At 49.0% G+C, this 14,993-nt stretch overlaps 1 long non-coding RNA gene across 1 annotated transcript in view; it reads left to right on the top strand.

The window, feature by feature from the left end:
- The first annotated feature begins 1,615 nt into the window (after positions 1-1,615).
- Positions 1,616-14,993, top strand: part of LOC120385944 — a 36,897-nt gene continuing 23,519 nt past the window's right edge. Inside the window, exons 1-2 of the long non-coding RNA XR_005589445.1 lie at positions 1,616-1,879; positions 14,595-14,749. This is a non-coding gene — a long non-coding RNA (uncharacterized LOC120385944). The remainder of the gene's footprint in view (positions 1,880-14,594; positions 14,750-14,993) is intronic.

Here is a 14,993-nt window from a genome sequence, read left to right as displayed (position 1 = left end):
AGGAGCTGCTCCTGCATCATCTCCCAGCAAAGAGTCCCCCAGCAGCGTGGAATCCTCAGTGCAGAGGAACTGGTAGCATATAGGAGCTCTATACCTCTATAGGCTACCCTCTATTGATCTCTTCATCTCAGCGTGAACATGCCCTCCACCAGGCCACCCCTACCATACCCTCTGCCAGCAATAAGAAGCACTGATATTAAATTCTCTGTGTGGGATCCTGGGCCCTGGACTCCATATTGAGAGTCAACGTCCGCTGCAGCCCCTGCCCCTGAACTGCCCCTCCATGCCAATGCTGGGGCAGCCTTTACTCCCCCCAGAGGACTTCCTCATGCTGGGTGATGCGGTACCAAACCCCAGACTTGTGAAGGGCTGGCAAACTGTCCGTGGGGGTCAGACGGGTGCCACAACCACACACGTGGGCATGGCTAATGCTGCAGTGGAAATGTCTCCCTAGCAAAGAGAGCCACGAAAACACTGCGAAGATCTGAGTGTGAGGAGCTCCAACTGGCCGCGCAGTGTTGCTGCTCAAAGCCTGCTGGCCTAGGCTGCGAATAGCTCCTGTCCCTCTCTCTGACACAGCTTCGGCCCAGCCCCAGGCTTGGAGAAATTACTTTCAGAAATCAAGAACTGTTGCGAGGCAGCTTCAGCTAGTAGAAATCCTGGTGGAAATGTGACATCAAGGAAACAGAGCCTTGTTCTCCAACAGCCATTACAAGCAAGCCCCTCTGTAAGTCAGTAAAAGAGGGTGTGCACAGGGGAGAGGCCATGGTGAATTCTGGGTGAGGCTTGGTGAATTCTGGTGACCCAGGTTGAGTCACACGGGTGACAGAGCCAGTCTGGATTACAGCTCCTATGAACTCGTGTCTGTTGTCGCTTGGCAATAAAAACGTAATGGCTATAGATTTGTTTAGACAGCGACTCTGGGGGAATACTTGAGTCACCGAGGTCAGGTCTTTGCAGACTTTGAGAGGCTGGCCACAACCAACCCCAAGGAAGATTTCCTTGCTTGGCAGAGCTCAGGTGTTCTGGATGCTTGGTTTCTAAGTGCACTATGGTCAGGGACTCTGTGAGGATAAACATATCCCTTCATCCGCTAGTCATGGAACCTCACTGAAATGGTTTAGAGTCATACATTTCAAAGCCAGAAGGGACCATTATGACCATCCCGAGCTCCTGCATAGCAGAGTCCAGAGAACCTTCCCCAGAGAATCCTGCATCCAGCCCAAGGAGCTGCTGGTTGAGTTAAATGCTCTTAGCCTACACAAATCTCATACCAATCAGACCAGGTTGATCAACCCTAGGAGCTGAGGACAGCTGGATAATGGTTCAGTGTCCTGCTACTGAAGGCAGGGGGCTGGACTCAATGACCCTTCAGGGTCCCTTCCAGTTTTAGGATATAGGAATATCTCCATTAATTTATTTATTTATTTATTAGCTGTGTGCGTAATGCCTGGTGGGGGTGACCAGCAAGGTGGCTGACTGGGCTACAGTCTGAGAGGAGATGGTGCATCATAAATTATCACAGTTCACCTGAGGTCACAGAACATACACTAATGATGTCATGGCAATTGCTAATGAAGTAAACACTTTCTCTAGCTCTTTCCATGGCCTTCTGGACAGGAAACACAGGTTTAAGGCTGTGAAATCCAGCCTGCATTAGCCATAAAGAATGAGACTTCCTGCTTCTCCCAGGGAGCAGCTGGGATGCAGGGTTCATAGATCCTAAGGCCAGACGAGACCATTGTGATTAGCTAGTCTGACCTCCTATATAGCACAGGCCAGAGAACTATCCTAAAATAATTCCTAGAGCAGATCTGTTAGAAAAACATCCCATCTTGATTTAAAAATTGCCAGCAATGGAGAATCTACCACGACCTTGGTAAGTTGTTTGTTTAATTCCCCTCACTGTTAAAACTTTGCAACTTATTGTCTAGCTTCAACTTCCAACTTCCAGCCATTGGGTCTTGTTATATTATTGTCTGCTAGACTGAACAGCCCTCTATTATCCAACTTCTGTTCCCTGTATAGGTCCTTTGGAATTGTGACCATGTCACCGCTTGACCTTCTCTTTGTTAAACTAAATAGATTGAGCTCTTGGAGTCTCTCACTATAACAGGCACATTTTCTAACCCTTTAATCCTCCCACGGTTCTTCTCAGAACCCTCTTCCATTTTTCAGTATCATTGTTGTGTTCTGGACATTCTTCCATCTGATTGAAGCTAGGGGAACAAGTTACCCAAGGATCAGAGAATTCTTTGGCTGGTTGGAGGAAATCAAAGCTCCAGGTATCCCGGTGATTCTCAGGGAAATGTTTGGACTTTTCCTTGCTTGCCTGAGATCCAGGGACTGCTCTCTCGCCTGTCACTTGACGTTCCAGGATAAGTGTCAATAGGAGTCACTCTGTATATGCGGTAGAGTCCCATGGTATGCTGAGTAAATCACAGCCATGCTCTTCTTTATAACTCTGCCATCAACAGGGTGACCAGACAGCAAATGTGAAAAATCGGGACGGAGGTGGGGGATAATAGGAGCCTATGTAAGAAAAAGACCCAATAATTGGGACTGTCCCTATAAAATTGGGACATCTGGTCACCCTAGCCACCAAGAGTCTGTATTAGCTATTCGGAGACTTCCTGCTCTCCCCACACAGCACTGGGCTAGAAGGTTAATTCCTAGAAAATGCCCCCTTTGTTCTTGTTAAAGACCCCTGCAAAAGTGCAAGAGACTCCGGTGACTTGTTTGCAGCGCTGTTGGTCCCAGGATATTAGAGAGACAGGGTTGTTGAGGTAATATCTTTCATTGAACCAACTTCTATTGGTGAGAGGGACACGTGTTCGTGCTTACAGAGCGCTGAAGAAGGGCTTGTCACTCTGAAGTACAATGACAATAAGTGTGCGTGTGACCCTCATTATCTGTGGGTTCAGAGGACAGCTCTTTTGGGGGCCACAGGGCCACCATCCTAATTTCTCTGAGGGCCTCACACATCACAAAGGAGCACATCAATCCCTCCCTCTGTGTCTGCATTGAAAGCAGCAGCATGGCTGTGACAGCAGCCCTAGGCATGATGGAAACAGAAATCAGAGGCCATCTGATGTGCATCCCTGGGGCTGGGCGATGGGCTGGTGTAGCACTGCACAGCTGTGAGGAGCTGAGCTTGCAGGAGGTGAATGGTGAGCTGACGACTTCCTTGTGCTGAGTCGGGTTGGGTGTATCCTCTAGAGCAGGGGTCGGCAACCTTTCAGAAGTGGTGTGTCGAGTCTTCATTTATTCACTCTGATTTCAGGTTTCACATGCCAGTCATACATTTTAACATTTTTAGAAGGTCTCTTTCTATAAGTCTATAATATATAACTAAACTATTGTTGTATGTAAAGTAAATAAGGTTTTTAAAATGTTTAAGAAGCTTCATTTAAAATTAAATTAAAATGCAGAGCCCTCCGGACCGGTGGCCAGGACCTGGAAAGTGTGAGTGCCACTGAAAATCAGCTCACATGTTGCCTTCGGCACGCGTGCCATAGGTTGCCTACCCCTGCTCTAGAGGCTGAATTCAGCGATACACAGGGAGGGGCCTCAGGGATGTGAGTGGGTGTGTACTGCACACTTCCCTTCAACAGGAGATATTGGGGGCTCACCCTTCCTCCTCTAGAGCTGACACCCTTCTGAACAAAACAGGACCCAAAAGCCATTGCTCTCCTTCCAGAAGGAGCACTCCTAGTCTGGCACCAGAAAGCTGCAACGCCTCTGGGGGACAGCAAAGCATCCTGGGAAAGGACAAACTGGGGTTTTCCCCCTGAACAGACTGTAGGTCATGCTGTGGAAAGAGGGGAGGCTAATTCTTGGCATTTGGCTTGGATTTAGTACTCCCATTTGAACCTCCTCTCCTCTCCTGCAAACCACCAGGCCTATCTCCAACAGCTGCCTCTGGGCCACACACCCTGTTCTACGGCTGAAGTGAACCATACGGGGCCTTGTGTCAGAGACGACTGCCAATGGGGCGGGGGGAGGTAAAGTGAGGGCAGCCAGCTTCAGCAGGTGTTACTGAGCATGCTCAGTACAAGCCAAGCAGCAAATCGGGGGGGGGATCATGTGACCCCGCATGCCCCCTCCCACAATCACCTCTGCCTTGTGTGCTGCTACCACCACTGCCTCCCCCTCTGCACTTATCACCAGCACCTTGCGTCTCGTCCCGTTACGGTGGAAACACAGACAATATCCCAGCTTAACCAGCGGTGGGAGGGAGCAGCGTGATGTTGGGAGCCAGGCTTCCAATTAGGTGTGGTACCTTGGCGTTTGTCTAGATGTGACATGATAATGCACCTACTAAACATTCTAAGAGGCTTCAGCGATTCAGCGTGACACCCTGGAGCTCCGCTGACACTCTATCAGTTAAAAGTCTATATTTCCAATTATCTGTGGACAGTTTGCCTTCAAGGATAATTGGCTTCCCGCAGCTCTCTAGAACAGATGTCAGGGAGCCCACTGCCTTCCGCAGAGGAGAGGGAAACTGGAATGGTTTATAGCAGGCAGCATCGTGGAGATGTCGCTGTTCAAGGGGCTGGTGGAATGCAGGAAGCAATTAGACACCATCCTGGGGCAGACCCAGCAAAGGCAATGGCGCCGGTTGTCGAGGGAGGGGTGGTAGAGAGCTAGTCACCCCCTCCCACTAGTGTGTTAATGGGGACAAGGGCCTGACTGATGAAGCAGGAGATTCAGAGCGATGTCTTACTTCTGCTGAGAGAACTGACAGGTGACATAGAAGAGAAGGGTTTGATCACTGGGAGCTGAGCCCTACGCTTGTGTATGGTGCAGAGTGGCATTGGGGCAGCCGTTGACGTGACACCGCGACAGGATGACTCATCCCGACAGCTTTCTTGTTGCAACTCCTGAGGTGTGGGAGCGGGAGGGGAGATTGAATTTGAAAGTAGGTTCTGTCAAGTGGCTACATGTTGTTGTGGGGACGTGCACTTAATTCGCCTCCTATTCGTGCTCTTGTGACAAATGTTACGTCTTTGAACCAGCAGCACAAGAAAAATGTTCTGATGCGATCTGAAAACAATTCTCCAGCTCCAGCAAGGTCTACCTGATGTCTGATGGGCCAGCCGGGGGTCTCTCATCTACAGTCTCACAGTTACAGCGGGTCAGCCAACGGGGGGGAGGGGGAGAAGGGGTTCAGTGGAGAATTGAAATCTGAAAATTTTCATCTGAAAACCAAAACATTTCAGCTAAAAATTAAAGATTTTGATTTTGAAATGCTGCTGTGGTCCCTCATGGGAGTTGCAATTCATGTATTTCATGCTGCCATTCTCCACTATGAACCAGGCTCCCTGGTTGGACTACATCTCCCATATCTCCCCTCTTGTGGGCTGCCAAGGTGCATCATGGGAGTCCCATGACCTCAGTGCATTATGGGAGATGTAGTCTGACTGTGGAGCATAGCCTCAAGAAGAGAATGGGGGAATGAGTCACCCAAACTATGACTCCGATCAGGCTAGCACTGCAGCAATATTTCCAAATGGAAATTTTCAGTTTTCTGCTGAAATTTGTTGGGTTTTGGCTGAAAAATTAATAGCTTCTCGGTTTTGGGGTGTTCTTTTATTTAATTTTGATGAAAAGTCAAAAGTTTCCACAAAAAGCAGATTCTTTTTTCTGGAAAAAAGAAATCTGTTTAGCCAAAACCCCAATTTTCCATCAAAAGCAGTTTTAATGGACAATTTTCATACAGTCCTAGGAACTGCTTGGGGGCGATTTCGAGACTGTATCTGAAGGGGAACTGTCATGTGGTCCTGGCAGTATTTATAGACCTGAAGTCTTTGAGCAATCTCATGAGTGATCTGTTATTAATGGTGAAAGCACAAACATGCACAACACAGCCACCAATGGGAGATGGTCCCTGCCCTGAGGAGCTTTAGCCTGGAGCAGGAAAAGGAAAATCAAGAATGCACTGGGATGCACAGAGAGCAGTAGGAATCGGGGAGGTGTGTAGTTTCGTTTCACACAGCGTAGCATATCCGGATGCCTCATGGGAGAACCGATCTCTTATGGGAGGCAGGGACAGGCACCTGCTGCAGCACTCTGGGAGCCAGCCATCTGACTCTTATGGGACAATCAGGCACTACCCTGGACTGGGACAGCAGTTGTGGGGTGGAAGGTGGGGTTGGTGATTGGCTTGGAGTTGGAGGAGCTGAGCTCAGATGAATGGGCTGGGACTTGTTAAAGAGGAGCATCTCTCACTGCTGCTCCTACTTCAGCTCCTCAGCTCATCCCCCCTCCCAGGCAGCTCCCATCCTGCCTCCCCTTTCATGGTCATTCTCCAGGCCACCCCAGGTTTTTCCTTTACCTCCACCACTACCCTGCTTCCCTGAGACTCCACCCAGAGCCCCTTCCCTTTGCCTTCAGCTGAGGACTTAGGGAGGGATTTCCTGACTTCCCATGGCTATTGTGAATAGTAAAGATCTTTTCAAAATAGCCCCAGCAGTTCTTTCTGCCTGAAGGGTCCCAAATAAGCGAATAAAAGGGATGGCCATTTAGGAGGATTAATTTGCAGATTATGCACAAGTTCTGTTCTGTTACATTTGCCCAGCTCTATAGTCCAGGATGCTTTTCATCCCGGGCGGAGATTTCTGAGCCTGGCCTTCACTTCACATTAATCAGCCTCCATGAACAGTAATTACTTAGTGAATCAGTCGCGAGTCCATTGCAGTCTCAGTATAAGTAATTCCCCTGCTGCTGCTCGGTAGTCTGGGTTCATTGACATGGGTGCATGGTGTTATTACCCTATGGGTAGTGATCAATGGCTCAATGTCTAGTTGGCAGCTGGTAACAAGCAGAGTGCCCAAGGGGTCGCTCCTGGGGCTGGTTTTATTCAACATCTTTATTAATGATCTAGATGATGGGATGAATTGCACCATCAGCAAATTCGCAGGTGACACTAAGCTGGGTGGGGGGGGAAGGTAGATATGCTGGAGGGTAGGGATAGGTTCCAGAGTGACCTAGACCAATTAGAGGATTGGGCTAAAAGAGATCTGATGAGGTTCAACAAGGACAAGATCAGAGTCCTGCATTTAGGACGGAAGAATCCCATGCACCACTACAGGCTAGGGACCGACTGGCTAAGCAGCAGTTCTGTAGAAAAAGACCTGTGGATTACAGTGGACGAGAAGCTGGATATGAGTCAGCAGTGTGCCCTTGTTGCCAAGAAGGCTAACGACATTTTGGGCTGCATTAGTAGGAGCATTGCCAGCAGACTGAGGGAAGTGATCATTCCTCTCTATTCGACACTGGTGAGGCCACACCTGGAGTATTGTGTCCAGTTTTAGTCCCCCAACTACAGAAGGGATGTGGACAAATTGGAGAGAGTCCAGCAGAGGGCAAGGAAAATGATTAGGGGGCTGGGGCACATGACTTACGAGGAGAAGCTAAGGAAACGGGGGTTATTTATCAGAGAAGAGTGAGGGGAGAATTTGACAGCAGCCTTCAACTACCTGAAGGGGGGTTCCAAAGAGGACGGAGCTCGGCTGTTCTCAGTGGTGGCCGATGACAGAACAAGGAGTAATGGTCTCAAGTTGCAGTGGGGGAGGTTTAGGTTGGATATTAAGAAACACTGTTTCACTAGGAGGGTGGTGAAGCACTGGAATGGGTTACCTAGGGAGGTGGTGGAATCTCCATCTTTAGAGGTTTTTAAGCCCGGCTTGACAAAGCCCTGGCTGGGATGCTTTCTTTGGGGTTGGTCCTGCTTTGACTTAATTAATCCACCTCAACGAGAGGCAGAAGCGATGTCGACAGGCGACCGTCTCCCATCGGCATAAAGCCATGTCTACACCGCACTAAGTCAATGTAAGCTACGTCAACGTAAGTTACGTTACTTACGTCAACTTAGAGTGCTAGTGTACACTAGGCCTCTGTGTTAGCAGGGGACGAGACCTGAGTTTTGCATTCTCTCTCTCCTGGGTGTGAAGTGCTCTCATTAAGCACCGAGTTTCTGATTCCATCCTTTCATTTATCGCTACTCTAGTAGAAGGGGAACACACGGCCGCCTTGTTATGTCAGTGTGGCGTGTGATCAAGCAGGCTTTTCAGTATGCTGCAGTGTGCTCAGAAAAATCCCGGGGATCCCTGAAGGATAGTCCCGAGAAAAATCTATAACTACTCTTGAAATGCTGCACTATACAACACAGTTGCGGAATGAAAAACCCAGCACCAAAAAGTGGGATGAAAAGCTCTTTGAGGGAGGATTTTCTGTTAGGAGCCTGAGAGACTGATCTGAACAGAATATGGGAAAAGTTTCATTTTGACTGAAAAGCAAAGACAGGACAGCTCAGCTGGCCTGAGAATGAAAAGTTTTCGACTGGCAGGATTTACTGTTACAACAGATAAACATGAGGGAATTACCAGATGAGCTGCTCCTTACTGAAGAAAATGGAAAGTCTGGGAACATGAAGCCCTTCATTTCAATATGTGGGTCTTCGTTTAACTGTGTCGTTGCTGCTCTTCCACTCCCCAGCTGCTCTGTCATATGCTTTCTTGATGCACCCGAGTCAACAGGTTAATAGCAAGTTTTGTGCATCTAGGTTCTTTTCTGATGGGGTGTCTGCCCCTGGCAGAGCTGTGCATGCAGGCAGGTTATCTTTAGAACTGCGAGGAGAATGATCATTCCTTTTTGCAATTTGGGTTCATTCCAGTTCAGAACAGCCCCCCAAATTTTGAATTTCTCCATGAAACAGAGCCCAGGTCTACTGGGAGCCTGGCCCAGGCCAGTCCACCAGAGACCCTGGAAGTCCAGGTTGCCAAGGAGCCACGAGCTTGGAGGGCTTGGAATCCAGGACTTCCAGGGCTTTCAGGCTCCCAACTCCTCATCAGCCCAACAGAGGAGCTGGCTGGAAACCAGGCAAGTTTTGAAACCGGCCTGGTTTCCAAGGGACTTTTGGTGAAATCGAACTATCTCTGAAAAATATTTTGATTTTAACACATTGGTAAATGCCAATGAAAAGGTGTTCCATTGACATTTTCCCAACCAGCTCTCATTATCTCTCTCTCTTCCCCTCACGTCCTGCCTTAAGGACTGAGCGGATCTGTTGCATTCCTTTAGGGCTGTTATTCCAGGTAGGCTAGTTGAAGTGGATTCGCATCTGTCTCTGAAGGTGGAGAGGTTTGGGACGTCCTGATCTCTCCCAGGAGTGAGCTCCAGATTCCCAGGCCAAGTGCTCAGATACTCCATATCCTGCACATGCAAGTCTCCCTGTCAGACCGCCTTTGTCAAGCCAGACCACCTCCCTAGGTAACCCATTCCAGTGCTTCACTACCCTCCTAGTGAAATAGTGTTTTCTAATATCCAACCTAAACCTCCCCCACTGCAACTTGAGACCATTGCTCCTTGTTCTGTCATCTGCCACCACTGAGAACAGTCTAGATCCCTCCCCTTTGGAACTCCCCTTCAGGTAGTTGAAAGCAGCTTTCAAATCCCCCCTCATTCTTCTCTTCTGCAGACTAAACAATCCCAGTTCCCTCAGCCTCTCCTCATAAGTCATGTGCTCCAGCCTCCTAATCAATTTTGTTGCCCTCCGCTGGACTCTTTCCAATTTGTCCACATCCTTCTTGTAGTGTGGGGCCCAAAACTGGACAAAGTACTCCAGATGAGGCCTCACCAATGTCGAATAGAGGGGAATGATCACATCCCTCGATCTGCTGGCAATGCTCCTACTTATACAGCCTAAAATGCCGTTAGCCTTCTTGGCAACAAGGGCACACTGCTGACTCATATCCAGCTTCTCATCCACTGTAACCCCCAGGTCCTTTTCTGCAGAACTGCTGCCTAGCCACTCGGTCCCTAGTCTGTAGCAGTGCATGGGATTCTTCCATCCTAAGTGCAGGACTCTGCACTTGTCCTTGTTGAACCTCATCAGATTTCTTTTGGCCTAATCCTCTAATTTGTCTAGGCCCCTCTGTATCCAATTGCTACCCTCCAGCGTATCTACCACTCCTCCCAGTTTAGTGTCATCTGCAAACTTGCTGAGGGTGCAGTCCACACCATCCTCCAGATCATTAATGAAGATATTGAACAAAACCAGCCCCAGGACTGAGCCTTGGGGCACTCTGCTTGATACCGGCTGCCAGCTAGACATGGAGCCATTGATCACTACCCATTGAGCCATGGACTGATGGCATCTCCTGCACACTGGGCAGGGCAGTTTGGCTCCCTCACCCCAGGCACAGTGAGTGGGGTTGTTGCCCAGCGTCCATCCTCAGCTACCGCTGGCTGTTCTGTGCTGGGAAAGGCAGGGGATAGACCAGGATCAGGGACAAATCAGTGAAGTGGCGAAGCTGATTTGCTGGCTGAGCAGATGAAGCCTTAATGGGCACCCACGTGGGAGAGGAGATTGTACATTGGAGCTGCCTGCGGGGCGAGTCATGCCAGGGAGCATATGGGGTTGTGTGTGTGTGTGTGTGTGTGTGTGTACGCACACAGGGACGTGCACTTTGGGGATGGTAGGAGGTGGGAGGTATACAGCAGTGTGGGGTGGTTAGTTGGGGGTATAGGGTTGCTGGGGGCTGGGCATATTTAGCTGTGTGGGGTGGCTGGGGGAGGGGGCATGTATCTGCCTGTATCTGCTCACGCCTGGCGTGGGGAGGGCTGCTGACCGCACAAAGCTGGCGGGAAAGGCTGCTGCCCGGGCAGCGTATTGGCAGTCAGGCAGGCCGTGCTGCAATCCTCGCAGCGCAGCGGGCCGGGCTGTTAATTAATGGCTTGCTGGGGGATGATAAATGCTCCGGCTCTGTTGTAAAACAGAAGTAAATTTTTAATAAGGTCCAATTAGTCAGCGCTTCCAGTGGCAGGCAGCTCTGCACCTTCCCAGCAGCCTCACACGGGGGAAGCAACTGAACTGGACCCTTCATTAGACCCTCAGACTAGGGCCTCTGCAAGATGGGATCCAACGCGAGTGCCCAGATTTGTGACCCTGTCCCTGGCCTGCCCCACCAGATTGGAGATGGGCTAAAAACAGCCCTGGGGGCATGTTACTGTTTGCAAACGGTATTCTGAGAAAGAGAAGGGCTGGGTATGTGCACACGTGTGACGTGTAGGACCCTGTGTGCATGCACCTGTGTGTACGCAGGGATGTGCTATCAATATTTGAGCAAAGGGCTCCGCTTACAAATATTTCCCCTCTAGCCTGCAACAAACCCAGCATCCCGGGAATATGTGCTCGTAGTTGGGGGGGAGCTGGGCCTGCCCCCAGAGTCCCATCCAGCTGCAGTAGAGGCTGCCATCTTGTGCTCCACAACCTACATTTTCATTTACAACAAAGTTAAGCCACCAGCCCTTTTGGTTGCATTGGAACCTTCAGTATGCAAGCCAAATGCAAACCAATGCAGTCATGTTTGCCTGAGTCTGCAGAGAGCCTGATACAGTTCTGAGAGGTGTGTGCCAATGGAGTGCGACCCAGGGACCGCTTGGTGCCAACTGGCGGAGGACACAGCAGGTGCATAGGGTTTTACAGGGTTCCCCTGGATCCTCACTGAACGGTGGCATGTGAGATCTCTACTGAGAGCCAGTAGCCCTCTGGTCATCATAATAATTGTGAGATGTCTGTATGGATAATATTTAAGGAGTTATTTAGCTCTGCTGAAAATTATGTTCTTAAGGTCTTGGAATTATGGCAGGTCATCAAGAGGTAACGGGCCTTGCAAATGTTCCTTTCACTCTGGAGGCAGCAGACACCTCTCTCTGTCCACACATTTGTGTATCACACAGCAGGCCTATTGCATAGTGAGCCACAGGCAAAAGAAGAGGTTGTGAAATCTATGAGAGAGGAAATTCACAGGGTAAAACAACCAGGGGAGGGGTGAGGGTCCTGGTCATGAATAAAGACAAAAGATTAACTGAGGGTCCAAGGAAACACACAGGATCCCTCACCTAGGAGGCAGGCAGCATGTCCCAGCCAAACCTGGCTTTACAGCAGAGCAAGGATTTGGGGTTAGCTAAACTCTACCAGCCATGAGACTGTCTAGTTCATTTAATCTACGCTCTAGCATGGGGGTTATGATTTTATTTGATATGCAACCACTTGTTTCCAATACTTCTACTTGCTGCTACTTGAATTTCTGAGCTTTGTTCAATAGACGTATCCTTGATTTCACTGGAATCTAAGTGCTGTGTGTTAATGGAGCGCTGAGCTGAGGTGGCAGTGGTATGCGGGGACATGCTGCTTCTTTGAGCGTAGGGATCGGTGACTGAGCGGTTGGATCGTGCCTATCGTTAGCCTGTAGGGAAACAGCAGAGCCTGCGAGGCCTAGAGGGCAGAGCTTGTATTGACCATGGTAGGTGGGGTTGGGGAGCTGACCCATGGCAGGCACAGAGCAGGGTTCTTCATGCTAAAGGCAAGTGATAGCGAGGTGCCTGGGTACCCCTGGAAAGTGGCCACCTCAGTCCTGCCACCACCCAGCAGCTTGGTATCTAAGCTCCAGCGGGGTTCACAAACCAGGCATTCCCCTGCCTAGCTTGCTGTTGGGGCTGTGAAGCAGAGACACCGATGCTTTGTAAACAGTTCTCACCTTAGGTACAGATAATATTTAAGGAACAATGTGTTCGCATTGGCTGTATGAATCTGGAGGAGAAATCAATCACCAAACAATGATGGGCCTTGGGGATGGCCCGTCCAAGCGGGAGGGAGCTGTCAATCCTACCTCATCAACCAGCCAGGTAATCCCAGGCTCAATCGACCAGCCTTGCTCCGTCCCAATTCTATCAATGGAAAACTGTCAGTGGTACCACAAACAATCAAAACCTCTTAGAGATGCAAAAGGACCATTAAGACAGACAGCACTTTGCCCTGCCTGTGAATAGAAACAAAGGCCTGTTTTCAGTATAACAGACTGGGGGGAAAGACTCTGGATTTATTCACTGAGGCAAAACCCCTGGCGGAGGACGGTGTTTTCAAGAATATTTGGATCCTCATTATTAGGGAACCAGCTAGCCCTGCAACAGACTGAACCGGGGGGAGGAAATCTACTTTATGAGCAGGGATCCCCGTTTTCCATGTAAAAAACAAAATTATCCTAAAATCCCACGTTTCTCCTTGAATAAAATGAAACGCTGAACTTTAGTTTTCCAAGCCGCACTACATACAAGTATCAGTTGAACACAATGTTTTATTGACAGATTCCCAATTTTTAAGCAAGTCTGAAGCCTATCAGTGACAGTGGCAGGGGATCCAGCTCTCAGCGCACTCCAAAATCAACCACAAGAGCGGGCGGTTGCGCGCACTGAATAAGTGGCGCTGGTACTTTCCATAAAACTCACTTAATATGTTTTTATTTTTTCACAAAATGTAAAAACTAAAGATTCACTGTAAAAATGCAAATTCCGCATTTTTCCGTGGCAAACGGATTTCTAGGGTCCCTGGTTATGAGATCGGCAAGGGAACTATTGACAAGCGGAGACCCAGGTTTGTGTTTTCTGAGTGCGTTTTCCATTGGAACCACTTGTTTCCACCACTCCCTCTTGACTCTGGTTAAATCTTTATTCATTCTGAAATAAGCCTACTTCTGTTGTATCATGAGTGCGCACAAGTGTGGTGGGGTTTACAGGAGCGGTGGTTGACGGTAAAACAAGGCAGGCTGCACCTTTCGGTACTGAGGATCTGGAAATTCTGAGTTGCCAGATATCAGAGGGGAATGATTCAAAGGAATACAGGGATTAGGGGCACCTATTGTTAACCTGCAAGGCGAAGAGGAGAGAGCTGGAGCGGCTGGTAGTGTCAGGGAGGTGGTGACATCCGGCTACCACAAGAAAGGCTCCCTCTTGCTGGAGGTAGGAGGTAACAAGAAGCATAATGAGCCCAATCCAGTAGGCAGGCTAAGAACATACCTAAACCCATACACAATAGCTGGGACAGGGGGAGTCAACCTCTTACAACCTTTAGCTCAGTAGTTAGGGCCCTCACCCCGGCTGTGGGAGACCCAGCTTCAGTTCTTCCCTCTGCCTGATGCAGAGAAGAGATTTGAATTTAAGTCTTCCACCTCCCAGGCTGGAGGGGCAGCCTCGTGCTCTCTCTAGCCCCAAACACATTTAATTTTTTATACACAGCCTCAAGAGAAGAGATTAAGAGAGTCTCATATCAAAACATCCCGTGGCCTGGCCACTCATCTGTATTGCATGAGACCCCATTCAGATCCCTTCTCCGTGTCCTGCAGACAGGGTGGAACCGAATCCCACGAGTGAAAGGTGAAGCTGCGAAATCCTTGCTTCAATTCCTCTGTCTTAGGGGCTGCTCTCTGGTGCCCTGCATGGCAGCACTGACAAACCATCAAAACACTGACACTGCTGTAAAACACTGACACAATGTCTGGTCCCAGCCACACAGCCCCATTCCTCTCACCCCACCTGCCTGCTGGCTCAACCAGCAGCTCGTACTGTTGTCATCAGTAGAGGTTCAAGCCCTTGGTATCTGTACTCTAAGAGCTATGGTCTATATACACAATGAATCCTCTGTGTCTAGGAGGCTGCTAGCACCATCTATGTTGACTTTATGGCTGCGCTGCCCTTCATTCACAAATCCGTGATTAACTCCATACTATTATTGTCATTATGTATATTCCCAGACCAAAAACTTCTCTGAGGTGAAGGTTGAGAGGACGTTCAGCAATGTAAGGGTGAAAACACGACAGCACTGTTGTAATCATCCCTAAAGCAAGCATTACCAACGCAGGAAATTCAGAGTCAAGCGTACACTGAAAAGAACCCTAAACACAGTAAGGTGAGAAATGTCAAATTAAGACACCTAAACAGCCTTAACTCTGCCCTCTTATGATGCCTTGCAATAACAATATGATTCTGACAAAGGCATATGAGAGATAGTGGTCCCAGATTAGATGAAAATTTTTAAAAAAATCAAATTAGATTATTTCATACCATTTTTCCTTCATGCCATCCCTCCTGGCATGTCCAGTGTCTGGTGCCACTTTTACCCAGTAGGACAGAGAGACGAGTCTGTAACATAT

Source organism: Mauremys reevesii, linkage group 18 (genome assembly GCF_016161935.1).
Source record: "Mauremys reevesii isolate NIE-2019 linkage group 18, ASM1616193v1, whole genome shotgun sequence".
NCBI lineage: Eukaryota > Metazoa > Chordata > Testudines > Geoemydidae > Mauremys > Mauremys reevesii.
This window is presented reverse-complemented; position numbering and strand designations above follow the sequence as displayed.